Below are 26,163 nucleotides of genomic sequence, written 5' to 3' on the forward strand. Positions count from 1 at the left end.
TGAAGTCTTGCCATCCTTGCTCGAAGGAACATTCTGGCTGTGCTGCTTCTAAGACAGATTTGTTTGTTCTTCTGGCAGTGCATGGTTGTCTTAGGCTGTGTTCTCTAGAGAAGCAAAACCAGTGCAGCATATAAATTTATATATAGAGAGAGAGATTTATATCAAGCAAATGACTCAGGTGATTGTAAAGGCAGGAAAATCCCAAGTCTCTGGGTTAGGCTACAGGCTTCTCTTGACTCATGTAGCTGCAGGGGCTGGCAGACCCAAGATTGGTAGGTCAGACAGCAAGCCTATGGATCACAGGCTGTGGAGGGGGACAAATCCCAAGATTGGCAGGTAAGCTGTTAGTTTGAGTCCCAAGAACCAGAGTTCAGATGAACAGGTGCCAGCTGCAGGATCCAGAGCGAGCAAGAGCCAGCAAGCTTTGCCAGAAAGTCCGTCTATATTGGATGCAGGCCACACCCCAAGTAAACTCCCTTTCAACTCATTGGCTGTTCATAACAGATCTCATCATGGAGGTGATTACATCATTATCCAGCTGCCAAACTATACCCTAACTGCCAAACCATGAGAATCATAGCCTAGCCAAGTTGACACAGTCTTAACCATCAGAGTCCACCCCTTGTCAGCTTGGTGCCTGTATACATCCTTAAATAAAGACAATTATAAAGTCATACTTGAGCCTATGATGATACAACTAACACGCACCTAAAATGCCCTAGCCTTGTTTACATCATATATTTTATAAGTGAAGAAAATGAAAATATTTGATACATGTATGCAAGGAAGAAATACTTGCAACAGTATCATCCTTGTTTCTGCAACTGGTTACGTGGTAATAGTGGGTTTTTAGAACTACCTTCTTCCACTACCCATTCCGTATGCCCTTTATGCTCAGCAAGCACCCCAGCTGGTTGTGGTTCTTTGCCCGGTGGGGTGACCCAAAACTTTATTCCTCAGGGGACTGTACCGTTAGTAGTTATGTCGGAATTGGGGTGCTGTAGTTTTCCATTGACCTTAATCATAGGGCAGGATAGTACTAAGACACATCCTAAGAGATGTCCTGTATTCCAGACATACTGTTCTTTACTTTCATTATGTAATATCAGTCTGATTTCCTCTTGGTAATCAGGATCAATCATGTGAGCTAATACAGTAACTCCCTTCTTTGCCTGTTGATCCAGAGGCATGAGGAGCCCAAAGTGGTTGGGTGGCATTCTTAACTTCCAGCTCAGTGGAATCAGTGTTGTGTCTCCTGGTGGGAGCATTCATCTCTTTGGAACTAAGACTTCTAAACCTGCAGAGTATAGAGTGGCAGGGACAGGAAGCAAAAATTTTACGAGTCACTAGTGGTTATAGTGAGTGGTGCCACTCCCATTCCCACCCTTTGGTTCCTGAACCCGTGAATACTGGCTATGGGAGACATAGCATCATATATTGAATGCTGGTTTAGAGCATATACAGCCTCCTGAAGAACATTGCCCTAACTCTGCAAGGTATTGCCACCTTGCTAACACTGCAGTTGTGTCTTTAGAAGGCCGTTCCATCATTCTGTCAAGCCAGCTGCTTCAGGATGATGGGGTACATGGTAAGACCAGTGAATTCCATGAGCACGGTCCCACTATGACACTTCGTTTGCTATGAAGTGAGTCCCTCGATCCGAGGTGATGCTGTGTGGGATACCATGACAGTGGCTAAGGGATTCTGTAAGTCCACAGATGGTAGTTTTGGCAGAAGCATTGCATGGAAGGAAAGCAAATCTGTATCCAGAGTAAATAGCTATTCTAGTAAGAACAAAACATTGCCCTTTCCATGATGGAAGTGGTCCAGTGTAATCAACCTGCCGCCAGGTTGCTGGCTGATCACCTAGAGGAATAGTGTCATATCAGGGACTCAGTATTGGTCTCTGCTGCTGGCAGATTGGGCACTCAGCAGTGACTGTAGCCAAATCGGCTTTAGCGAGTGGAAGTCCATGTTGCTGAGCCCATGCATAACCTCCACCCCTGTCTCCATGGCCACTTTGTTCATGAGCCTATTGAGCAATGATGGTAGTGATGGGGAAGGAGGATGACTGATTTCTACAGAACACGTTATCCTATTCACTTGATTGTTTAAAATCTTCCTCTGCCAAGTTCACCCTTTGGTGAACATTCATATGAGACACAAATATCTTCACTTCTTTGGCCCATTCAGAGAGGTTTGTCCACATACCTCTTCCCCATACCTCCTTGTCTTCAGTTTTCCAATCATGGTCCTTCCAAATCTGTGTCCATCCACCCAAACCATTGGCCAGAGCCCATGAATCACCATACAGTTGCATATCTGGACGTTTCTTTTTCCAAGCAAAGTGAACACCCATTTGCGCTGCTTGAAGTTCTGCCCATCGGGAGGATTTCCCTTCACCACTGTCCTTCAGGGAGGTCCCAGAAAGGGGCTGTAGTGCTGCCACTGTCTACTTTCCAGTGGTGCCTGTGTATTGCACAGAACCATCTGTAAACCAGGCATGAGTTTTCTCTTCCTCAGTCAACAGATCATAAGGAACTCCCCAACAGGCTGTATATGCAGACTGGGAGAGGACAGATAATGTAACAGGAATGGAGACCATGGACATTTGGGTCACTTCCTCAGGCAACTTGCTTGTGCCTTCAGATCCTGCTCGGGCCTGATCTCGTATATACCACTTCCATTTAACGATGGAGTGCTGCTGTGAACGTCCAACTTTATGACTCTGAGTCAGACACCAGACCTCTGGCTCACAGGCTGCGGAGGCCGACCAATCCTGAGATCAGCAGGTAAGCTGCTAGCTCAAGTCCCACGAACCAGGGTTCACATGAACAGGAGCCAGCTGCAGGATCTAGAGCGAGCAAAAGCCAGCGAGACTTTCTGGAAGGTTCACCTATATTGAATGCAGGCCACACCCCTAAGTAAACTCCCTGTCAAGTGACTGGTTTCTCATAACAATTCTTTTCATGGAGGTGACTACATTATATTGGATCTTATTATGGAAGTGATTACATGATTACATAGCTGCCAAACTGCGTCATATGACCCAAACCACTGAGAATCATGGCCCAGCAAGTTGACACACAGCCTTAACCATCACAATGGTATATTTGGTATTCTTTGCCAACATCGTAATTCAAATGCATTAATTCTTCTTCAGTCTTCCTTATTTATTGTCTAGCTTTCACGTGGAAATGAGGCAATTGAAGATACCATAGCTTGGGTCAGGCATACCTTAGTCGTTGAGGTGACGTTTTTGCTTTTTAACACTTTAGAGAGGGCCTTTTGCAGGATATTTTCCCAATGTAATACGTTGTTTGATTTCTTGACTGCTGTTTCCATGAGTGTTGATTGTGCATCCAAGTAAAATGAAATCCTTGATCAGTTCAATATTGTCTCCATTTATCATGGTTTTGTTTATTGGTCCAGTTATAAGGATTTTAGTTTTCTTTATGTTAAGGTGTAATCCATGCGAAGGCTGCAGTCTTGGTTTTCATCAGTAAGTGCTTCAAGTCCTCTTCACTTTCAGCAAGTAAAGTTGTGTTATCTGCATATCACAGGTTCTTAATGAGTATTCTTCAGTTGTGATGCCACATACTTCTTCATATAGTCCAGCTTCTTGAATTATTTGCTCAGCATACAGATTGAATAAGTATGGTGAAAGGATACAACCCTGAAGCACACCCCTTCCTGATTTTAAACCATGTAGTATCCTCTTATTCTGTTCATGTACAGATTCCATTTGAGCACAACTGTCTATAAATGTCTGTACTGCAAGCTTCCTCAAAAACCTAACAAACAGATATCCTGAAGCTATGTGCTATGAAGTGTACCTTGTACAGTGAGATGTTATGTTGGTCCCCATTTAACTGCAGACATTGAAGAATTGAGTGGGGAGGCTCTCAAATTTGGTGTAATCCTTTGCACTGCACAGTGAGGGTCTCTCAGTTCTCTTAATCTAGAACCTTGATGATGAATTTGTCCAAGGGCTATTGAGGACTTAAGACCGACTTTTGCTCCCCAAATTTAAAGAAGCTAGATTCATGTCAGGCAGTTTAGAGGATTATAGTGAAGAAATAGCTTTCTGATTGAGAAGACTACTTGGGAATCAAATTAGATGAGGCATGAAGATAAAACAGTGATGAGTTTGGGAGAGAATGTAAGAGCTAGAGTAGACCTTGCCAAGCTGACTGGATTGTGGTCTTTGTGTTTAGGTGCTCATATCAGGGCACCCACCCTGTCATCACCTTTCCCTGTGAAAATTGCCCAGGAGATTACCACAAGTCCTAGCTATTGTGTTTATATATTGGAGTGCCTAATTGTGGAGCTGTACTTTTGATCATGTTTTGTAGATTTTAATCTCTTTTGTTAACACCACGAGCTCGGTCCTAATGTTGTCAAGGAAGGTGAACACCTGTGGTGGGCGTCAGTTCTATTGTAGCTTGGTCCCTGAGACATCTGACTTGGGGATGTGTGGGCCCCTCCTATCCTGGCTGATATATCTCATTACACCTCTACCAGGCATTAGCCTTGTGTCCCTGGGTGTGTGACAGCCTCTCGTTGCTTCAGTTTCCCCATTTACAATATGGGGATATACTACTTTGTACTTCATGGGGGTGTTGTGAGATGAACTGGGTCAGTATATGTTAATCACCTACAAAATTGTGTGGCACACAGTAAGTGTCCGTAGTGTTAGAAATTACTGCGATTATGAGGTACTTTGGAAATGATTTGTATGAAGTAAATGTTTATGGTAACTATTAATGACAAGTTTTTTAATGTCAACAAAAGGCTAGTTATATGTTGAGAGGAAAAGAAGAAAAGTAGTGCCAGAAAGAAGATTGATATGTATACCACCAAATCATACCTTTACTTAAAACACATACACAAGGAAGGCTTCTTCCAACTTAACCCAGTTGTTAATTGAAAATTATTCTCATTTGTACAGTAGGCGATGTCCTGAGATTACCGGTGCGTAGAGTCAGTGTGGGTCTAAAAAAAGAAGGTTAATGAGTAGCCAAGAGATATACTATAGTGGCACCTATGAATACAAAATCGGGTAAAACTAAGCTTTTCTCTTCATCTGTAATTTTCTCGAGTCATACTTACAATATGTTACATATTTCATTGCATTTTTCGTCAGTGACAAATCTTACTTTTGAAGAGTTTACTGATTCGTATTTAAAAACATACAGTTTGGAGTAATGAGTTACTCATGAGTAAATGAGCTTTATAGTTTTGAATGATGACCTTGTGGATATGATTTTTTTTTTAACTTGTCCTATTATTTTTGATTTCAGTATGTCATCTAGATAATGGGGACAGAGGATTCTGGCCTGAGTGAGATTAGCGTATTTCACTCCCCCACCCCCTGCTTTAACTATTAAATTTCAGAAATAATTTCAATTAATTATCTTTAAAAATGCCCTTGTCTATGGAATCTTTGATTGAAATACATATTCAGTAATCTGTAGGCTAAGGTTACACTGACTGGAAGAATTTTCCTGAACCTTAAGAATTACGTTGGGAGTCATGCTTACACTGACCCTGCAGTTTCTGTCATCTTGTGTAATTGCGATTCATCATCTTTATACAGGGTAAGGTTTTCAAATGAAGAAGAGGTCACTTGAAGAAGTATAGTAATAGTTTGGGTCTGTTGAAAGGCTTAAAACCGGATTCTGTACTTAAAAAAATATAAGTAACAAATTTGAGTCTTCACTATGCTGAAAAGTGCTAAGAAAAAGCCAGGAGAGCCTGATTTATACTGTTTAATTTGAGAGTAGCCACTTTTTAGTTTTAATCACTGTTCACTAGAGCTAAGTCTTGTCTACTAATTTACTTGAATAGATATGGACAGTCATCATACCTTTTCTTTTTGTCTTTTGGATGTATTTTTTAATTAAAAAAGTGTAGCTTTTAAACTTGCCAGTTATATTATTGTTGAGGCAGATGTTAAAATCAGTTTGAATTTATTGAACCCTGAGTAACAGTGGATCGAGATGACTAAAATGACTTAATAGTTCGTATTGGCTAAAAGGGGCATCTATCTTTGTGTTTAAGAAAAACATGATAATTTGCACTTATCCAGATAGTGGAAAGTATATTAACGCCTACATGATGTGATGCAGGATGAAGAGACAAGGTGATGAAAGGCAGGGATGTTTTCAGAACTGGGAACTACAACAAAGGGATTTATGCAGGCCACCTAGGCAGCACATCAGTTTTGAGCTTTTCATGGAAACAGATGACCAAGTAGTGGTTTCGTTTTTCTTGTTCACCACTACAGACAGATAAGTGGTGTCACTTCCTGGGGCTGTCACTTCTGGTCACCAGAGGGAGTGTTTCCTTCATTTAAATAAGGGAGGGGCATAATTCCTGCCTATTAAGCTAAGGAGCTCTTCTCCCTTCAGGATTTTGAGAGGGAAGTGGCCACTACAGTATGAGAAGTGTCCTACAGTGTGGAAATGAGAAAGATATGACTCCGACGTGCATTGTATCTTCAAAATGTGGGGAAGGAAATGGAAAATATCAGTTTATAGATCATATCTTAATGATTTATTTTTAAATTGACCTTCTTGTTTCATTTAGCTTTTGATACTTTTTTTTGAAGTTACTTTTGTAACTGATGGGAAAGTGACTTCCATTCCTTGGGTAGCACAACTCTGATTTCACTCAATGCAGAGCGTAAATATTGTGAAATGGTTTGCTCTTCATATATGGGGTATGCATTTGGAAAAAAGACAGTTGCTTTCTTAGCTGCTTTGGAAGTAGTGTGGGTTCAGGTAGTGAAAGTGAATTTTAAGTACTAGACCTTGGTTTTGCACGTTTAACATGATTTAGCTTCCGATGTATATTTATTTCTTCTTTGAGAAAATTGAATATAGATCTAGGTGAATCATGATGTCACTATTTTCTTAAATGCTCCTAACATAGAAAGCATTTCATGGGTTCTGAATGAAAATGAACTAACTACTCATAAAATACTAAAGTTTTTTTGTACATTGATATTATTATAGGTGAAGTATGAATGACAAACTCTGAGATGTTGTTTGTAGTCTTGTGTGAGAAAACTGATGCATCTGGCTGAGATCTTAAAGATCTCGGTCTAGCCATTTTAGTCCGTTTTGAAAACTGTTTATTTTGGTAGGTAGAGTACCATGCATTAAGAGCAGTAGTAGGGATAGTTTTTAAATCTTATTTTCTGAAAGGCAGATTACACAGGCTCCTTCGTTAAAAATATTTTGCTGAAGTTATATTGTTCTAAGTGGACCTTGTTGTTCGTTCTTTGATTGACGAGATTCATCCTTTAAGACTCCTCTGATTAGGGGAGATGGTGATTCATGGTGAAACTGATTTAGTATTCAGATACCTTCGTGTTTAAAGAGCAGGTTGTGTTGGGCACACGTTTTGTATCTGTCTGATAAAAACAGCCCGCTGTCTTTGGTTCTCTATATAATCCATTATAATGCTTGCTTATAAACTCTAGGAAAGTCCTTTAAGAAATATCTTATCCAGCTGGCTGATATTATGGGGTGTAAGAGGAAGAAAGTAGACATATTATTATACAAAATGCATTTACCTGTGTCTCTGTGTGCTCTTATACTCAGAGCCACTGCTTTGTGCGTTTCTGTAAAGTAGGGATCTCCAGGAGGTAGTCAGTTGTTTGTGGACCCCAGCCCAGGCCTCTGTGCAGCTGCTTCGTGAGGCCACACCCCCTTCTCAGGGACTTTACTTCTGGCTGGAATTGTCTGTGTGCCTTTGGGGATACAGAACACCTAAGGCCTGCCAGTCCTTAAATTCTCAGTGGTCATGGAGTTGTGGCTTTCTGCGAGCAGATGGGCATGTCTAGGATGTAAGGGAATGTTGGGAAGAACTGATATATTCCCAGGAGTCCTGGTGGCATAATGGTTAAAGCACTTGGCTGCTAACTGAGGGTTGGTGGTTCGAACCCATCAGCTGCTCCGTGGGAGAAAGATGTGGCAGTCTGCATCCATAAAGATTTACACAGCCTTGGAAACCCTAGGGGGCAGTTCTACTCTGTCCTATAGGGTTGCTATGAGTCAGAATCGACGCCACAGCACTGAGTTTGGTTATGTTTTATTGGACAGATTCCCCTTTCCGTCAGCAAACTTAAAGCAAGTTTGCCTGTGGAATTTCTCTGTGAGGAGATGCTTAACCACACCCTTCAGTCATTTTCATTGCAAAATGGGAATTTTCTTAAACTTCTCTGTTTGTTTAGGTGGTTAAACATTTTATTTAAATAAATGAGCATCTCTGCTCTTTTGCACATTCTTGTTTTGCAGAAACATCTTTTCATAAACAGAGGGTGGCTGAGTGTATCAGTGGCCCCTTACTCCTTTTTCCCCTCCTCCTTTCCCCCCATGGTGACAGACACGTTGGAAAGAGGGCTTGATGCCTTTAACTCGCAATACACAAGTGCCCGTTAACCATAATGTGGCTGGTAAGTCTAATAGTAGGCCTACCTCGCTTGAAAGTCTTCTTTTTCTTTTCCATTGATGAGATCTTTTATTCTCTGTAATGGGGGGAGGGGAGGGGACGCCTGTTTTTATGTATATGAAGGAAGATTACCGTTTTTCCTTTGTACTACTTAAAATACTTTTCATTGCGTGAAATTTGACTTTAGATCCTTTTTTTCCTTTTTTGTTTTTAACTTATCATTGATTATTTTAGTCAGAGATCCTATTTTGCTTGTCTGTTTAGCAGTATTTCCAGTGGTGCTTCAGTATTTCTGTGTATTCCAGCTGTTTATGGAGTCTTTATGTTTCTCTGCATTTTTTTTTTTTTGTTTGTTTTATTTTTTGAGGTGTACACACACAGTTACACTTCATGGAGTTGCATCCCGCCAAGTATCCATGTTCTTCTTGTGAAGAGGCAGAGAAAATCACCTCTCCCAAGAATTTCCACCTTCTGACCAAGGGAAATGTGTCCTGAAGAGCTGTATGCAGATGGGAGGCAACTTGTTTGCTTGTTCTGCTGCTAGAGCTTTGATTTAATTAGAAGAGAGGCTGTGGGTGGACATGTGAGAGACACAGAAGCACGAGACAGAGCCCAGTTAGCCTGGGACAGTCAAAGTAAGTTACGCTCTTTTTAAAACACTTTTTGAGTACTGACGCTGATTCTTGCCTTAAGTACTTAAGGGGCAGCTTGTAACTTACTGTTTGTGTTTGCACACTAGGTACATCTGTTCTTTTTCAAAGACCTTAGAAATTGAATGTGCTCTGTAGCACAGAGAGCGTGCTTAATGGAGAAGCAGTGATTTTTCTCCTTTATTTTTTGAATGCTAATAATAATAATAATAAAAACTGAATAAGTTATTGCATTCCAATTTACAGTGCATTAAACCCTATATTAGCTTTTGACCAAGTCCAGATACTTAAGTACAGAGTTTGGGATGCTTTACTTTGTACTGATGGGAGTATGCGATATTTCAGCCTTTTCCAGCCATTTCTTGAAGAGCTGTGTGGACCTCATCAGATGTATTCGTTTTGGCTGAATCCGGCAGGAGATATGGTCAGAGACCTGCCTTAGCAGTTCCTGAGGAGTGTGTGCTTTTATGTGTGAGCCCTTATTTTGCCCTGGGAGTTGTTACTCTCCAAGAATACACTGCATTGTGGAATTCACTTTCGAGCTACTTGAAGCTGTGTGTCGCAGTGTGGTAGAGTCTACACAGGTGGTAGTCCTGTATTTTCGTTATTTGGGAGCATTTCAGACTTTCGAACTCTTGAGTATAAAATGTACTCTAGTCCTATACAAATAGGGAACATGAGACAAAAGGAATTTAATTAGATTTATTGGCCCTTGGATTTATATAGTATTGTGGTTTTTGAATCAACTTTTGTTTGTGTGTTTGGAACTATATCACTTGGGACATCAATTTTATAATTTAACATCTACTTTCTTTTTGCCTTTGATAACGAATGAGCTAGACCAAGAAGATTTTTTTGTGTGTGTTCAGCAGAATCACAGGGTGATATCATGATGGTTGATTTGAAAGACTGCTTTTTGATTTTAAGTTTTCATTTGTTTCTTGAACCCAAGAAAGCCTTATTCAGTGTGTGCAAAGGAAATGAGGAGGAAACTTTAAATTATATGATTTTTAAGAATTCCCATCAAGATCATATCCTAAATCCTGCTTCAAAGCAGAGCAAAATGGTGTTTTCAAACTTTTTTTCATTATCTGTACCTCCAGAAACCCTGGTGGCGCAGTGGTTAAGAGCTACGGCTGCTAATCAAAAGATTGGCAGTTCCAATCCACCAGGAGCTCCTTGGAAACCCTGTAGGGTAGTTCTCCTCTGTCCTATAGGGTTGCTATGAGTCGGAATCGACTCGATGGCAGTGGGTTTGGTGTATTTGGTTTGTCCATCCGTCCATCTGTTTAATTTTTGTATGTGTAGCAGACTTTGCCTAAGGCTTAGAACAACGAAGGATTACATCTTACTGCAGCATAGCAAACAATTTAAAGTTGAATCTAGACATCCTGATTGACAAAATTTCATTGGACATTCCCCCTGCCAGGGAGTTTTCATGGGCAGTAATTCTTACTCAGGGTCCAGCCTCCTGCATGGTGCGCACATTTCCTGGCTGGCTCATGACATGCAGGTACTGTAATGCAGGGCATCAATACTATAAGATATTAGAGTTGCCAGAAAATTCAGGGTTGCTAACTTATTTATGTCTTTCTCTCCTGGAATTTATACAGATGTTAACATTTTCTAGTGGGTTTGAAGTCTTTTTAATAAAAAGAAGCATAGTTAATAGAGAACTTAAAAATTGGTAATACTCCTCTCTCTCCCCCAGTTCTAACCATTTCCTCACATTTGATAGAAGGGTGGTTTAAGTTACCGTATTTCTATGGTTTGTTAGGTTCTTTTTGAGTGATAGGTCCATCTTATTGTTAACATGGTTAAAAGGGAAAATTATGTAGGTTGAAGGGGAAAGTATGAGTGGATGCCAAATTTGGCAGTACTAGAGAAATGGCTACATTTGTCTTCTATTGTAGCTCATGTGGAGAGGACAATTTTAGGTGCAGTGTATGCTAAACTCTTCCTGGATGTTGTAAGAATCCAAATAAAACAAACTGTAAAACTATTTCAGATGTGCAAGTCTATTGATGCCAATATTTTAGAATTTGTGTTACGTTTGACAAGCAACTCTTTGTTCTGCAGTTCTGTGGCTTTAAAACAAACAAAACAAAACGAAAAACCATGAAAATAAACTGTTGTGATGTTATTTTTCTGGTTAATTGTGTTATACAGGCGGTCCCTGGATTACGAACAAGTTCTGTTCCTAAATCTGTCTGTAAATCGAATTTGTACGTTAAGTCGGAACAGTTAAGTATGGTTTGTATCTGACATCAGTTAGTCAAATGTTTGTCTTAGTATACAGTGTACCTTTCTGTGCATAAAAACATTAAGGAAACACTTTCAGATACACTAAAAAAATTTTAACAAAATAATACAGTAATAATGATGTCTTGATTCACGTCTCAAAGTAGTGCCCATTTGTTATTATGAACCATTGTATGTAGTTCAATATTTTAATATAATAGGCCTCACGGGGGTTGGTTTGGAACTATGGGTTATAAGTAAGTTGGATATTCGTAACCCAGGGGCTGCCTGTATATTGATCTGTAAATTAGGCACATTAATAATAGAAAGGTCATGAGCGCAAACGTGCAGTGCTTTTTAGTAAAATGTCTTAATACAGAAAAATATGATTCCATTTTTTGACAGAATATTCTGTGCCTGCTCACAAAGGCTGTAATGAGCAAATACCAACATTTGTTCAGTTTCTCTAACTTCTCCAGAAGAGCTTGGGTACTTGAAGATCTATAAAAAAGCTTATTAGTTCCTAGTACGAGTTTGTTTTTCTTTCTTTTCTTTTTACATAAAGTGTTTGTCTTTTGTGTAATTGTACAGTTAAAAAATGAACTGTCACTTACTAAAACCGGGTATTCAGTATATACTGTATTTGACTCAGGGGTTCACAGAGTGTGATGCAGACAAATATCCTCTCCACTTAGATCCAAGGTAGCGGAAATACCACCTTAACACATGTTAAAAGCAGCGCGTGGTGACTGTTTGGTCCACTTAGATCCGAGGTAGCGGAAATACCACCTTAACACATGTTAAAAGCAGCGCGTGGTGACTGTTTGGTCCACTTAGATCCGAGATAGCGGAAATACCACCTTAACACATGTTAAAAGCAGCGCATGGTGACTGTTTGGTCCACTTAGATCCGAGATAGCGGAAATACCACCTTAACACATGTTAAAAGCAGCGCGTGGTGACTGTTTGGCTAGGTATAATTCTGGGCTGTCTAAGTTGAGTAATTTCCTCAGCCATTCCAACCTTGATCAAGCACAGCGAGAACTTTTAGCATGTCTGTAAAGGAGCCAGTGCGTCTCTGAATATGTCCTAAGGTTGAGAGAAAAGAGGGGATGCCAGAAAAAGAAAGACTGCTTTCTGACCTCAAGAAGCCGTTACAGGATGAAAATGGAAAGTTTGTTTCCCTAGGAGTCCACTTTAGATAACTGAGCCTCTGATGTCTAAGTATGCCCTGTGGCTCTGTATTAATGAATGAAAGATACTCCATGTGGGCTGAGTAAAAATGGTTTTCTGGCCAGCTCTGCTGAAACTTATAAGTCGAAGTTCATTCACTCTTGAACTTTCCCCTCTTTATTAATGTCATTTCAATTGCTTAAAAACCCAAGCATAATTAACAGTGTATATCTCAGTAAACATGTCTTACTTGTTTATAATCGGCCAGTATTTGGGTAAAGATAGTCCTTCTTTCATGACTGTGTTTTCAGGAATAACTGTAAGAACAGGGCAGCGCCACTGGAAAAGTAATCTCATATGCTTTTAATTTCAACACATGGATGAAGACAGCTTTTCTGGTTATTATTTTCATTGGCCTGAAAATGAATTTGTGAATATCTGCTGGTTTCTATACGTAAGCATTAGCTTAAGAATATTACAACGGTAAATCACCCTTTGGTATGTGGGAGCTGCATGCCTCCTGTATTGCTGGATACACTGTTCTTATATCACACGCAGGTCTTTTAAGGTGTCATTAACAGGTACTTGCAAACTGGATACTAAATTGGATGACCTGTCAGCTGCTTTCTGGCCTTGTTTTCTTTCTTTTTTTTTTTTTTACTTTAGATGAAGGTTTACAGAACAAACTAGTTTCTCATTAAACAGTTAGTACACATATTGTTTTATGACATTGGTTAACAGCCCCATGACATGTCAATACTCTCCCTTCTTGAACTTGTGTTCTCTTTTTATCAGCTTTCCTGTCCTCTCCTATCTTGTAGTCCTTGTCCCTGGGCTAGTGTGCCCTTTTAGTCTTATTTTGTTTTATGGGCCTGTCTAATCTTTGGCTGAAGGGTGAACCTCAGGAGTGACTTCATTACTGAGCTAAAAGGGCATCTGGTGGCCATACTCTTGGGGTTTCTCCAATCTCTGTCAGATGAGTAAGTCTGGTCTTTTTTTGTGAGTTAGAACTTTGTTCTACATTTTCTTCCGGCTCTGCCTGGGACCCTCTATTGTACCTGTCAGAGCAGTCAGTGGTGGTAGCCGGGCACCATCTATTTGTACTGGACTCAGTCTGGTGGAGGCTGTGGTAGATATGGTCTGACCTTGTTTTCTGTATTCCTGTAACAGATGCCGTGCTTTTGTTTTATGACCACTAATTAACTCCGGTTGTAAAAGTTCTGTTTTTTGGGTCAATGCTGTAACAACATTAGGAAGAACCCATAATCCTTTTGTCATTTTCATGTTGCAGATCTCTGTTGTTGCCCATATTCTCCAATTATTTAAAGTCATGGAAAACAAGGCAAACACAGTTAAATAAAATTTTCTAATGTAATAAAAAATTTTTGCCAGAACTGGGTAAAGGGTGCATATTTGATAGATACGCACCCTTCAAGCTATCCCTTATATCCTAAAAGAGGTGCAAAGAAATGTCAAATGAGCAAGTTGGGGAGAAGACGGAGGGCAAAGCCTGGGTTAGCTATTTGTGATACTTACAGGCAGGGTACTTGAGCAGATTTGACTTGGTTACCTTGTTATTATTTCTTTGTTTACCCAATTGTTTTTCTTCTTGTAAATCTTATCATTGAATACCATAATTTCTTTAAAATTTAATCTTGCTCCATTTTATGTGCCTATTCCCTTGATCTTGAACTCACTGGGTTCATACCATACGGAGAGCGTAAAAGCTAACTTTTACCTGTGTCGGAGCTGATTATCTAATTTACGCATAAATTCTTGTTAGCCTTTAATCATTTATCTGATTTCCTCTGCCATTTTTTGCTGTTACCTTCACTGTTGATGTCCCTTCCTCCCACGCACCCCTATGTAAGCTTTGTGGTTTTTTTGGCTACAAACTGCTCATTCCAAAGAACACCGTCCTTTCTCTTTTTTTGATAAAGGCAATTCACCATTGGGTAGGTTGTAGGTGAAGTTGTCCATGCTGATGGTGTTCAAGGTAGTGTTTCATTATTCTGCTTCCTTTGGATTCTGGATAGAAAATTCATCTGACTCATTTTGGAGAAGCAAAATTTTAGAAATTCTATTTGTCATAATCAGAAGATACGTGGCATTTCTGGCCACTACCTGGCTCTCCATAGTAAAGGTGAATTGACATACAGTATTTAGACTACAACACATTTATTGTAGTCTTATTTTAAGTGGCTTATTTCTGTATTTATTATCTTGTTTCTTTAAATATCGAGTGGTTATTCAATATTTTGAATATTCAAGTAAGCATGATAATGAAATCATGATTCGTAGTTAGCATTGGCATTTGTGTCAAAGAGCTACTTTGCCTGAAATCTGTATTGTTGGAAAACTGAAAACTTACCAAAGCTCAGATTTTATATCTGGAGAAGAGTGAAACCGTCTTACCCTTTATGAAGTGAATTTGGCTAGTGTTGCAAAAGAGACAGTTCATAGATGTGTATTGGTTATTTCTGAGATTAGTTTTTAAAGACTAGAAGTTGTTGCCAACATCTAGAAATCAGGACACATATGTAAAATTCTGGATTTCCAGCTTCTCTTGAAATAAATGGGATCTGCATAGAGCCTGCATCTCTCAGGTTTTCAGTTTGCTCTGGCTGAGGACACCTGTCCTTTTTGAGTGTAGGAGGCTATGTAACTAAGACTATATTTCAGTTTAAGGTACACTTGAAAATAAGGTTTGGACAGAGATGCCAACTTTTGTGTTTTTGGAAAGGGCAGAGATAATGAATGGATGGTTTAATTGATAGTATGGTGGAAATGGGGATTTCTACCAAAAAATAAAAGCAAAGCTAGAATGAGCTTTGATTTATTTTTTTTAAATCAGAATTGAACTTAGGTATTAACTTATTTTGGAAAAAAAAAAAAAAAAACCCAAATCAAACCAAAGACTTAAAAAAATTTTTCCTATTGAAGCAATTTGAATCAGAACCAAAGTATCACCCCAGAGACTTTTGAACTGGAGCTAAAGCAGATCCAAGTAGTCTGTGACCCAGCCAAGCTTAAACCAAATTGTTCTTTATTAACTTCTCGTACCGGGAGTAAAATACTCTCTTCAGTGTTCGTGGTGAAGAACATGCTATTAATGACCGTTAAGTACAAACATACTGCACTGATTTCCAAACTTCTTCTTGCTAAGCTCCTAAAGGATGTTTAGCTTCCAGTGTCGTTTATCTTACCTTGATTCACCATGTCTTAATAGAAAACATACTAAGCAAAATCGTTGATGCGCACATAAGATTCATGGTTGCCTCTGTGATGATTGCTGAGAAAGCTTCCTGTATCCTTTTACCACTGGCTCCCATTTTATTAATTTTTTTCCACCCCATCCAATTTTTCTCCAATTAAAGTTGAGTCCTAGCCTGCTGAGTGGTTACCTTTTGCAGTGTCTCATGGCTCACTTGTGGTTGTAGTTGTCTTCCTCCCCACCTCCTCCATGCCGTTGCTGATAAAAAAAGAAAATTGATGCCTTTAATTAGCCTCCTCAAGATGGAGTTCGAGGAGAAAGTGAAGTTATGCAGCGAATGAAATTCATTTAGGTTGCATTTTCACAAAGGGAGGGCCATGGCCCCGCTGGATTAGAATCAATTGAGGTAGCCTTTAAAAAAAAAAAAAAGCACTATCTTCACCTTGTAGGGTCTTGATCATTCTTTCTGGATGAGGATCTGGAAACTAATTCCTTAAATCATCTTATTTTGACATGATTGTGAATTGACACGCAGTTGTAAGAAGTAATACAGAGAGATCCCCTGAGTCCTCTACTCCACCACAGATATATTTTCAAAATGCTAGCACATCATTGCAACCAGGATATCGACATTGATATGGTTATTGACATTGATACATTATGTGACCCATTGTTGGGTTGGTATTTACATGATGTCATGTCTCTCTGGCCTGGACAGCCCCTGCTCAAGAGATAGCTCATTAGCATAAACCCTCAGGCATGATATGGAGGCCTTACCAGAGTCACTTCAGTCACTGGGGAAATTCCAGGTTATAGAGGTTATTTCTCAGGAACTAACCACAGAGACCAGATTCTTTGGGTACAGTTAAATTCTTTACCCCATGTAAGTCTTATTTTTTTAAAACCTGGATCCAGTTAAAGTTTCACACATTGCCTTTGAGTTTTGTCTCTAATGTCTTTTACTTTACTCCCTCCATCTTCTTTTTGGTGACATTGATGTTTTAAAAAGCTTGGTAATTTGTCGTATAGAATCTCCCTCAACTCTGTTTTGTTGGGGAACATTTAAGTTGTTCCTCTATTCCCTTTAAAAAAAAAAAAAAAATTTTTTTTTTTTTTTAAATTCCCGTTAGATCCTGTAAATCAAACATCAGGTTCGGAGGCTGGACTAAATTCAAGTTAAACACTTTGCAAGACTCTTTCATAGGAGGCCCGTAGTTTCAGGTTGTCCCTGATTACTCGATTACTTGGTTCAGATGGTGGCAGGCAGATCTTCCCTTGAACAGGGTGTACTTTGTTTACTCCCTTGGTGATGTCATGCCGTTTCATGGCTTTAAATAGCACCTATATGCTGATGACTGTAACTGTATCTCCATTCCAGATATCTTCTGAAATTCAGATTTATATGCCCAACTGTCAAGTAGAGATACCCGCTAGGCTGACTAATAGACACCTTGAATTTACCATGTGCGAAACTAAACTTCTGATATTTCTTGTCAAACTTGGCTTCTCTTAACTTTTCCCATCTCGGTTAGTATCAACTCTACTCTTATTGCTCAGACAAAAGCCTGTGAGTTATGCTTGACTCCTCTCTCTCTCTCTCTTTTTAATCAGACCGCCCTTCCAATCCATCAGAGAGCCTTGTTGGCTCTATCTTTTAAAATATATCTAAAATCTCACTTCTTCTCACCACCTTCATGGTACTACCCCGCTCTTAGCCTCTGCTATTTCTTGCTTAGACTTTTTCCTCGAATTTTTTTATTACAAAAAACTTTAAACACATAAAAAAATGGAAAGAATTGAACATTGAACACCCACATATCATCTGTTCAGATTCAATAACATACTTGTTTTCTGTTATATACGTAAGTACATTATTATGCATGTTATAAAAACAACATCTATTTGTTTTCTATTATATACCCAGTAACATTACTATGCTCTCTCTCTCTCTCTATATATATATACGGCACTGGGTTTTTGAACATTATTATGCATGTTATAAAAACAACATCCTCCTATAAAATCATATCATCATTCTAAAAAAAGAATGATTCTGTAAAATCATTTGATATCCAATGCATATATAAAGTTTCCTCATTTGTACAAAGAATATTCTTAGTGATTTTTTTTCTAAACTTTATACTTTTTGTATTGTATTGTAATATGCCATCTAGTTTCTTTAAGTTCTTAGTAAATATCCCCTAGCTAGAATTGAAGCACCATGTGGGCAAGGTTATTTTTCTGTCTGGATCACTGCTGTATCCCCAAGGGTTGACAAAACTATAGCCTGCAGGCTAAATTCGGCCTGCTAGCTGTTTTTGAACAGCCCGCAAGCTAAGAATTTTTTTTTACATTCTTAAATAGTTGAAAAAAATAAAAGAAGCATAATAGTTCATGACAGCTGATAATTATATGCAATTCAAATTTCAGTGTTCATAAATGAAGTTCTGTCATGTCCACTCATTTGTGTGTATATATATATATATATATATATTTTTTGGCCACTTTCACATTACAGTAGCAGAGTTTTGTTATAACATTATCCGTGTGGCCCATCAAGTTTGAACTATTTACCATCTGCCTTTTTTTAGAAAAAGTTTGGCTGATATACAGGTGCCTGATAAATATTTGTTGAATGAGTAAATCACAACATTTACTACCATGTTGTTGTTAGGTGCCATCGAGTGGGTTCCAAATCATAGTGCTTCCTGGTCCTACTCCATCCTCAAAATCGTTGCTATCTTTGAGCCCGTTGTTGCAGCCACTGTGTCAGTCCAGTTTGTTGAGAGTCTTCCTCTTTTTCGCTTACCCTCTGCATTATCAAGCATGATATCCTTCTTCAGGGACTGGTCCCTCCTAATAACATGTCCAAAGTAAGTGAAATGAAGTCTCACCATCTTTGCTTCTAAGGCGCTGGCTGTACTTTCTCCAAGACAGATGTACTCATTCTTTTGGCAGTTCACGGTATAGTCAATATTCTTTGCCAACCCGGAAATTCGAACGTATTGTTTGTATCGTTTGGTCTTCCTTATTCATTGTCCAGCTTTCGCATGCATATGTGCTGATTCAGAATACCATGGCTTGGGTCAGGTGCAACATAGTACTCAAAGTGACTGCTTTTTAACACTTTAAAGAGGTCTTTTATGGTAGATTTGCCCAATGCACTATGATTTCTTGACTGCCATTTCCATGAGTATTGATTATGGATCCAAGTAAAATGAAATCCTTAACAACTTCAGTATTTTCTCCATTTTTGATGATGTTATTGCTTATTGGTCCAGTTGTGAGGATTTTTGTTTTCTTTATGTTGAGGTGTAATCCATACTGATGGCTGTAGTCTTTGATTTTCATCATTAGGTGCTTCAAGTCTTCTTCACTTTCAGCAAGCAACGTTGTTGTCACCTTCATATTGCAGGTTGTTAATGACTCTTCCTCCAGTCCTGATGCCGTGTTCATCTTCATATAGTCCATTTTCTTGGATTATTTTCTCGGCATTAGATTGAATAAGTATGGTGAAAGGATGCAACCCTGTCCCACACCTTTCCTAATTTTAAACCATGCAGTATCCCCTTGTTCTGTGCAAATGACCACCTTTTGGCCTATGTTCAGGTTCCTTATGAACACAATAAAGTGTTCTGGAATTCCCATTCTTTGCAATGTTATGCACAATTTGTTAGGATCTACACAGTTGAATGCCTTAGCATGGTCAATAAAACACAGGTAAGCATCCTTCAGGTATTCTCTATTGTCAGTTACGATTCAGCTGACATCAGCAGTGATATCCCTCGTTACGTCTACTCTTCAGAATCTGGCTTGCATTTCTAGCAGTTCCCTGATGATGTACTGCTGTAAGTGTTTTTGAATGATCTTCAGCAGAATTTTACTTGCATGTGATATTAATGATATTGTTCGATAATTTCCATATTCTGTTGGATCACCTTTCTTTGGAATGGGAATGTATAGAGATCTCTTCCAGTCAGTTGGCCAGGTAGGTGTTTCCCAAATTTCTTGGCATAAACAAGTGGGCACTTCTAGCATTGCAACATTTGTTGAAACATCTTGATTGGTGTTCCGTCAACTTCTGGAGCCTTGTTTTTTTCCATTGCCTTCAGTACAACTTGGACTTCTTCCTTCAGTACTACCATTTCTTGATCATATGCTACCTCCTGAAATGGTTGAACGTCAACCAGTTCTTTTTGGTACAGAGATTCTATGTATTCTTCCCATCTTCTTTTGATGATCCTGCATCATTCACTTTTTTGCCCAATATTGTAACTCAAGGCTTGGATTTATTTTCCAGTTCTTTCAGTTTAAGAAATGCCAGACAAGTTCTTTCCTTTTGGTTTTGTAACTCTAGTTCTTTGCATGTTTCATTATAATACTTCACTTAATCTTCTCAAGCTGCTCTTTGAAATCTTCTTTTGAACTCTTTTACTTCATCATTTCTTCCATTTGCTATAGCTACTCTACATCCAAGAGCAAGTTTCAGAATCCCTTCTGCCATCCATTTTGGTCTTTTCTTTCTTTCTTGTGTTTTTAATGACCTTTTGCTTTCTTCAGGTATGATGCCTTTGATATGATCCCACATCTCATCTGGTCTTCAAGTCATTAGTGTTCACTGTATCAAATCTCTTCTTGATATAGCCTCTAAATTCAGATGGGATAGTCTGAAGGTCATACTCAAGGCCCACCATAAAAAAACCAAACCCTTTGCCATCGAGTTGATTCCGACTCATAACTATCCTATAGAGGAAACTAAATAGGAAACCTTTCAATAGTCCAGTTCTTGAAAATTTGAGCGTAATTGGCTGCTAAACAAACAAACAAAAAAATCCCACAATTTAGTCTGTAATGTAGTTTTGTTGATCCTCATTCATCCCTTCAGCAATGAGAATTAATGATGAAATACCAGGGAATTTGTAATTCTTAGGATAGTATTAAGATACTAATATTAGCTTGAAAAAATCTACAAAAATATGGAATACACATCTGTTTTTATTACTGTATTTAAAATGGGTTCAAGGAAGTAGTTCACTTCAAAAGCCTTTTTTTTCCTTTCTCATCAGCCTTAGATTAATTGGCTACCTGCTTATTAATGATGACAGTAATTAAAATAATTTTTATTTTAGCATACTTATTTTTGAATAAGAAATCTTACAATTATGTATTGCATTCTACTACACTTCATTAATCAAATGATGAGTTAAGGAGCTCTGGTGGTACAGTAGTTAAGTGCTTCGTTGTTAACTGAAAGGTCGGTGGTCTGAACCCACCAGCTGCTCCGTGGGAAGAAGATGTGGCAGTCTGCTTCTGTAAAGATTACAGCCTTGGGAACACTGTGAGGCAGTTCTACCCTATTCTGTTGGGTGACTATGAGTCAGAGTCGACTCGATGGCAACAAGTGCCTGGGTATGAATACCAGCATATTAGTAATTTCATGTAAAGTCTAACTTCTCCTGTAAAGGAAGATTGGAAATTGTATAAACATAAATCATTTTATATAAAAATAATTTTACAACGTGCCAGTCTAGTTTTTGTACAGTAGTTGAAAACTAAATTGTTTGCATCTGTAAGAGCTGTTAATAGAGGTCTCATAATAGATCCCTAGAGGTACAGTTTACCCTGTAGCCTTGCAAACAGTTCTTATTTTTATTTTACGCTTTCAGCAAAGGGCATTAAATGGGTAATAGAGGTTGTGGTTCATGGTGAAAGAGTAATGCTTTACAGATCTTTGCCTTGGCTTGGTGTTTCAATGTCATTAATAGGAAAGGGTTTTCATGTCATTGTAGGGGAGTAGCTCTTGACTTGACTCTTGATCTTCCTGTTCTCTTTGCTGGGTCATGCAGTCGAGGGGATATTACTTTTGTCTCCTCTTAAAGTTATGAGTAAGCTTAAAACATTTTTTTGCTTTTAAAATCCCATCTTTTAGAAACTAAAAATGCTATTACCAGAATTTATTTCATTTGTTTTAATTGCGAAGATATTGAATCTTTAACACTCCGTTACAAATTTTCCTGGCATTCTCTACAGGAGTAACCTGCAAGAATTAGCATTGGCTTGCTTCGGAGGTTATAGTTCACAGTGATCAATTATTCTGTTTATATCCAGTTGTAATTAACTGCATTCATTCAGCAAATACTTAATGAGTAGCTACTATGTACTAAGCATTCCTTTAGACGCTGGGATATAACATCTAGTAAATTCTTACACTCCTGGGGCCTTACATTCTATGGGGAGAGCTAGATAAATAAAAATGATGTCAGGACGTGAAAAGTCCCATAGAGAAAAATAAAATAGAGACTAGTTGGGCAAAGGTGGGGAAAATGCTGTTTTAGATAAGGTAGTAAGGAGAGGTCCTTATGTTAAGATGTCATTTGAATAGAGACATGAAGGAAATGGGGAAAAAGCTGTGACAAGATGTTGGAGAAGGAAGTTCTAGTTCAGAGAGAAAAGCACTCCACCGTCCCTTCTTATCCCGCTTCATTCTGCATCATAATACTTATCAGCATGGATCAGCATGTATACATACCCATATGTGTGAGTTTACATCCACACACACACACATACGGGTATGTATACGTGCTCTTTCCCCTTACTAGAATCAAATATCTACGAGATGAGGGATTTTGCCTGTTATTCACTGTTGTGTCTCTAGTGCCAAAGTGCCTAGCATGCAGTAGCCACTCTGTAAGTATTTGTTGAAGGAATGAGTGAACAACAAATACAAAGGCCTGGGGGATGGGGAGGCATGCTTGACGTGCTCAGGGAATTGTGAGGAGGCCAACTGCAGTAAGCTAGGGGGAGAGTAAGTGTTGCTATAGTAGAGGTCTCAGAATAGATCCACAGAGGTACAGTATACCTCTTAGCCTTGCAAACAGTCTTATTTTATACGTTCAGCAAGGGATATTAACTAGGTAATATAGGTTGTGGTTTATAATGCAAGTTGGAAGAGGGAAGGAGAGGCCAGATCATGTAGGGCCATGTAAACCTTGGAAATTAGGACTTTGGATTTTACTCTAGGCGTAATGGTTAAACCATTGTAAGTTTTTGAACAGGGGAGTAGACGGTGTCTCAGTTATCTAGTGCTGCTATAAAAGAAATACCACAAGTGGATGGCTTTAACAAACAGAAATTTTTTTGTCTCACAGCCTAGGAGGCTAGAAGTCTGAATTCAGGGTGCCAGCTACAGGGAAAGGCTTACTCTTTCTGTCAGCTCTGGAGGAAGGTCCCAGTCATCAATCTTGCCCTGGTCTAGGAGCTTTTCAGTGCAGGGACTCCAGGGCCAAGGAATGAACTCTGCTTCTGGCTCTACTTTCTTGGTGATGTGAGGTCCTCTGTCTCTCTGTTTGACTCTCTGTTTCATATCTCAAAACAGATTGATGCAAGACCCAGTTCTATCTTGTAGATTGAGTCCTCGCTCATTAACATAACTGCCTCTAATCCTGTCTCATTAACATCCTAGAGATAGGATTTACAACACATAGGAAAATCATATCAGATGACATAATGGTGGGCAATCACATAATACTGGGAATCATAGCCTAGCCAAGTTGACACATTTTTGAGGGACACAGTTTAATCCATAAATTATCAGGGTCTGACAGATTTTTAAAGGATCACTATCTACTGATTGGACATAATGATTATTAATTGTACATAATGAGTTACATCAGAAAATCAACAACAAAATGACCATTTAAAAAGCTTATGTATATTATTTATAAGGGAAAGTTAATATATAGGGTGACTAGTTAAGATCAAGTAATAGGTACACTTCTTTTGGTCAGCTTTATTGAATTAGAATTTATATGCAACAACATTTACTGATTTTAAGTGTACAATTTGATGAGTTTTGATATAGTCATGTAACCACAAACATAATCATGATATGTATTATTTCCATTACCCCCAAAGTTCCCTTGTTTGTTTGTAGTCAATTTCCTCCTCTCCCTCAGTGGCCCCTTGCAACCAATTTTCTGCATTCTATCACTGCCTTTTCTAGAATTTGGTATAAATAGAATCATACAATATGTAGTCTTTTGTGACTTGCTTCTTTCACTTGCCCCATGTACTTTTGATATTCATCCATATTGTTGGGAGTATTAGGAGTTTGTTCCTTTTATTGTTAAAGACTTCTCCCACATGTTCAATATATATATATATTTTGTTTGTTATGAGTCTGTTTAGATTTTTTCCACCTTTACTTTGGTTAGTTTTGGTAAGTAGTATGTTTCTAGGAATTTGTCCATTTCATCTAGGTTTTCAGATTTGCTGCAGTGCAGGTTTTTGTAGTCTTCTGTCTTAATCTCTCTTGGGTCTGTTGTAATGTCTCCACCTTCATTTCTTATTTTGGTTATTTGGCTCTTGTTTTTTTTTTGGTAGGTCTAACCAGTGGTTTGTCTATTTTATTGATCCTTTCAAAGAACCAACTTCTGGCTTTGTTGATCCAATTGCTTTTCTGTTTTATTTTTCATTTATATCTGCTCTGGTCTTTATTATTTCCTTCTGGTAGCTTTGAGCTTATTATGCTCTTCTTTTCTGTTTGTTCAAGTTGTCAGTTTAAGTTATTGATTTTTGGTCTTTTTTAATGGAGGCATTTATTGCTGTAAATTTCCTTCTGAGCACTTCATTTGCTGTGTCCCAAAGGTTTTGATATGTTGTTTTCATTTTGTTGATTCTAAGTATTTTTTTAATTTCACTTTTGATTTCTTCTTTGATCCAGTAGATTTTTAACAGTGTGTTACTTATGTCTCATGTAATTTTTTCCCCTTTTTTCTTCCTGTTGTTGATTTCTAGGTTTATACTGTAAAGGGAAGAGAAGATGCTTTGTATGGTTTCATTAATTTTTTCAATTTGTTGAGTTTTTTTTGGGGGCCTAGCATATGGTCTGTTCTGGCAAATGATCCATGTGTATTGGAGAAAAATGTGTATTTTGATGATGGGTGGAAAGTTCTATATATGTCCATTAGGTCAGATTGCTTTATGGTTTTATTTAAGTCCTCATTGTCCTACTGACCTCCTTTTTAGATGTTCTATCTAGAATTGAAAGTGGTCTATTTAAGTCCCAAATATTATTGTAGAGTTTTCTATTTCTTCTTTTATATTAGTATTTGTTTCATATATTTTGAAGTACTAAAATTAGGTGCATATATAATTGTTGTGTCTTCTTGCTGGACTGAGCCTTTTTTTTTTTTTATTATGTATTGTCCTTCTTTATCTCTTAAAATAGGTTTTGATTTAAAGTCTATTTTATCTTCTATCAGTGTGACCATCCCTGCTCTTTTTTGGTTACTGGTTGCATGGAATATTTTTTTTCTATCCTTTTGTTTTTAGTCTGTGTGTGTCCTTCTGTCCAAAGTGTGTTTCTTGTAAGCCGCAAAAGGATGAATCATGTATTTTTATCCATTCTGTACTCTCTGCCTTTTGCCATGGGGTGTTCAGATCATTTACTTCTAAGGTTATTACTGAAAATGAAGTACACCGACTCCTCACTTATTGGCATGTTTAGGTTCCAAAGACCAGGTCGTTCCGCAAAAATTGGTGTTACGTGATAGTTGGGGCCCTGCCCCATCTTCGACCGCAGTGTCCCTCCCGCCGTCACTCATTGCCTGTTGGGTGCCCCCTGCACATCTCAGGATACAGTATTGCAGCAGGCTGCCTTTCCGCATCATGCCTTCCCCGCTACCACAGAGCCTGTGGGGGTCGGGGTGGTGGTTGTGGTGGTCGCGGTTGTTGCCCGCTGCCTCTAGAGCAGCAGGGGCCCGCCATCACCTTTCTGCACTCCAGGCCTCTGCACGGACCCCCTGCCTTGCTTCTCCACCTTTCTATTCTGCATGCCCATGAGACAAGCCTTGGTGGTGGGTGGCTTCTGAGCCAGTGGACAGGTGAGAACCAGCAGAAACTGTGGAGGTGACAGAGAGGACTCTTTGGAAGAAGTGACTTGTGAGTCCCCTCCCAGACTCCTGTACCCCGGCTTCCATTGCTTCCTTGTGGACCAGCTGCCCCTGCCCCTTATACGCACCCCATCTGCCCCACCCTTACTGCAGGCCCAGCCCCGCCCCTCTGGCCGACCCCACTAGTACCAACTGCTGGTGGCTGCATAGCTTCACACCCTTTCCCAAACCTTGCTCTTCTCCTCCTTCTCCCCTTGGCTCCTCGTTAATGTACAAAATAGTTGGACAATAGATTTTTTATTACTGTCGTAAATGCAAAATGTCAGATGATGAGATAGTTGATAAGTGAAGAGTAGGTGTGTCTACTTGATTCATTTTGCTTATTGTTTTTTAAATGTCATCTTTTTTGACTTCTTATTTTCATTATTTTCTGTGTTTAGCTGTCTTTTGTGATGAGTTTTTTTTTTAATTTATTTTTTCTTCTGTGTATTTTTTTCTAGGTGTTTTCTTAGTGGTTGTTACCACAAATATT

General features: G+C 38.8%; 1 protein-coding gene across 5 annotated transcripts in view; it reads left to right on the top strand.

Annotated features, from left to right (window-relative positions):
* TASP1 (taspase 1) overlaps window positions 1–26,163 on the top strand; it is a 351,413-nt gene that overhangs the window by 36,122 nt on the left and 289,128 nt on the right. The window contains exon 3 of one of the 5 annotated variants that reach the window (XM_064275771.1): window positions 2,650–2,792. The exons of 3 other annotated variants lie outside the window; for them this stretch is intronic. The gene's annotated coding sequence lies outside the window, so the exon portion shown is untranslated. Of the gene's footprint in view, window positions 1–2,649; window positions 2,793–8,933; window positions 9,096–26,163 lie in introns of those variants that run through there. One more of the 5 variants, XM_064275772.1, reaches the window with a different exon arrangement.

Source organism: Loxodonta africana, chromosome 24 (assembly GCF_030014295.1).
Source record: "Loxodonta africana isolate mLoxAfr1 chromosome 24, mLoxAfr1.hap2, whole genome shotgun sequence".
Taxonomy (NCBI): Eukaryota; Metazoa; Chordata; class Mammalia; order Proboscidea; family Elephantidae; genus Loxodonta; species Loxodonta africana.